The sequence below is a fragment of the Triticum aestivum genome, chromosome 4B (assembly GCF_018294505.1).
Source record: "Triticum aestivum cultivar Chinese Spring chromosome 4B, IWGSC CS RefSeq v2.1, whole genome shotgun sequence".
NCBI lineage: Eukaryota > Viridiplantae > Streptophyta > Magnoliopsida > Poales > Poaceae > Triticum > Triticum aestivum.
The window spans coordinates 302,783,408-302,786,426 of record NC_057804.1 but is presented as its reverse complement, the minus strand read 5'-3'; positions in this window follow the sequence as shown (position 1 = coordinate 302,786,426).

The following is a 3,019-nucleotide window of genomic DNA, read 5'->3' as shown; positions in this document are numbered from 1 at the left end:
CCACGTGGACCGGGCATCTTGAGTTTAAGGTAGGCGTAGTGTGGTACTGCGTTGAAGCGGGTGAAGGCCGTTCTCCCGAGTAATGCATGATAACCACTTTGGAGGGGGGCGATGGTGAAAAGTAGTTCTTCGCTTATGAAGTTGCCCGGGGAACCGAATGTCACCTCTAGTACGAGGGATCCCCTGCAGCAGGCTTCAATGCCTGGTATCACCCCTTCAAAGGTGGTGTTACTTTGGCTGATTTTGGATGGGTCTACCCCCATCCTGCGGATAGTGTCCTAGTATATTAGATTAAGACTACTGCCGCCGTCCATGAGGATGCGAGTGAGATGGTATCCGTTGATTATTTGGTCGAGCACCAAGGCAGCTCATCCTCCGTGACACATACTAGTCGGGTAGTCCCTGTGATTGAAGGTGATCGGGCAGGCCGACCACTCGTTAAGTTTGGGGGCGACGGGCTCTATAGCGTATGCGTCTCTGAGCACGCGCTCACGCCTTCTCGTGGGTATGTGAGTCGCATGGATCATGTTTACTATTTTTACCTCTGGTGGGAATTTTTTCTGTCGCCCAGTGTTCGGCTGGCGAGGCTCATCCTCGTCTTCACTTGGTGTTTCCCTTCCCTTGTGTTCGACATTTAATTTGCCAGCCTTCTTAAAGACCCAGCATTCTTTGTGAGTGTGCTTCGAAAGTTTTTTGGGGGTGCCATGAATTTGGCACAGTCTCTCCAGGACTTTGTTCAGGCCGGACAGTCCCTCTTTGCTTCCTTTAAATGGCTTCTTTTGTTGACCGGGTCGAGAGCCCCTGAATCCGGCGTTGACTGTTGTGTTGTCCGGACTTTCTTCCTTGTTTCGACATTTGTTTTTATTGCGCTGTGGCTTCCCGTTGCCATTCCTGATTTTGCCATCCCTAATTTTGGATGTACTTGGGTCACTGATGCCTCTACGGGCCAACCAGCTGTCTTCACCCGCGCAAAAGTAGGTCATAAGGCTTGTTAAGGTTGTCATTGTCCTCGGCTTTTCTTGGCCGAGGTGTCTGGCGAGCCACTCGTCCCGGATACTGTGCTTGAAGGCCGCTAAGGCTTCGGCATCCAGACAATTGACAATTTGATTCTTCTCAGTGAGGAATCTATTCTAAAGCTTGTGGGTGGACTCTCCGGGCTGTTGAATTATGTGACTTATATCGTCCGCGTCCGGAGGTCGGACATAGGTCCCTTAAAAATTGGCCCTGAAAGCATCCTCGAGTTCCTCCCAACTTCCGATTGAATTTTTGGGGAGGCTTTTCAACCAGTGTAGAACTGGTCCCTTCAGCTTGAGGGGAAGGTATTTCATGGCGTGGAGGTCGTCCCCACGAGCCATGTGGATATGCAGGATAAAATCCTCAATCCAGACCCCGGGGTCTGTCGTTCCGTCATATGCCTCTATGTTCACAGGTTTAAAACCCTGTGGAAATTCATGGTCCAGTACCTCTTTGGTGAAGCACAGAGGGTGAGCAGCCCCTCTATACTTGGACGTGTTGTGGCATGCCGTCGGCTGTTGTTGTGTCCAGTGCTGATTCCGAACTGGTACTCGATCAGTCTGATCGTTTTGGTGACCATAGTCCTGTGCCGGGGCGTGTCCTCTAGATCCGTAGATGGACCTCATCGCGTCGGACTTTTTATCCAGGAGCTCATGTAAATCGTGTGCAGCGTCAGTAGTTGCTCTATTACGGTTATGAAGTGGTTGGTCTGGCCTACTGGCCATATTGTTCTTCGATGGAACGGCCTCGTCGTCGAATTCTGGCAGCAGCTTGCGCTTTGGGTAGCTCTTTGTGTGGCGGTCGTCGCCGTATTTTTCTTCAGTGTCTAGCACTTTATTCCATCTATGATTGAGCATTTCCTGTTGGGTTTTAAGCCTTTGCTTCTGCTTCTTTAGACTTCTCGCAGTGGCCATAAGCCTTCTGTGGAGGTTATCTCATTCTGAACGTGTTTCCGGGATGATGAATGCGCCGTCGTCCAGACTGTGCTCCTGTCCCGGGGCAGTTTGATGAGTTCGTCCGTCGGGATCACTGTGATATGGCGTCTACTCCGGGCTGTGTTCGGTGTGACCTGGCTCATCCTGCTCCATCGCTGGGTCCATATGGTCGTTGTTGCCTTCAGAGTTGACTGGGTGTTGATCTTTCTAGCGCTGTTATTGCTATTTTTACTTTGGCTAGACATAGAGCGGCGTCTGCACCGTCATTTTGGCTTTTGTCCGGGGGTTTTATCCTCCGTTTTGTCGCGATCGCCCTCCTTAGGCATATCCACCATGTATATATCATATGATGAGGTGGCAGTCCAGCGCCCCGTGGGTGGTGGTTCTGAATCGTCTCCTGCGCTGACGTCCATACCGCCGGTGTCATCAGAGTCGAAGTCAAGCATGTATGTTACGTCGTCGACAGTGGCTATGAAGTGGGTGGTGGGTGGGCAACGAATTTCTTCGTCGCCTTCTTCCCCCTTGAGCCGGACATAGTTCGGCCAAGAGTCTCTTGACAAAGAGAGAGACTTTAATGAGTTCAGCATGTCGCCAAAGGGCGAGTGCTGGAAGATATCTGCAGCGGCAAATTCCATTACCGGAGCCCAGCCAGAATCGGCGGGCTCGGGGCGCGCTGTCTGGGACCTACAACCGGACACAAGTCCAGGGGTCCGGAGACACAAGCTTCCTTGGGGATGAAGTCTGTGTTCGGCTCTACCGCCGATGAGTGTGCGGCCTCCGGGGCGGGGTCCATCCACCCATCCTCGGACGATGCAATTTGCCCCGGATTTAGGTCCGGGGCTCCTGCAGGCGCGATATCCTGAGTATTACCCGACAGCAGGTCTAAGACGTGCTCATCGTGACCGTTAGGCGCTCCTGGCGTAGGCCCAAATCCGTCGAAGATCAAGTCTCCGTGGATATCGGTCATGTAGTTCAAGTTTCCGAACCTGACGTGATGGCCAGGGGCGTAGGTGTCGATCTGCTCCAGATGGACGAGCGAATTGGCCCGCAATGTGAAGCCGCCGAACATG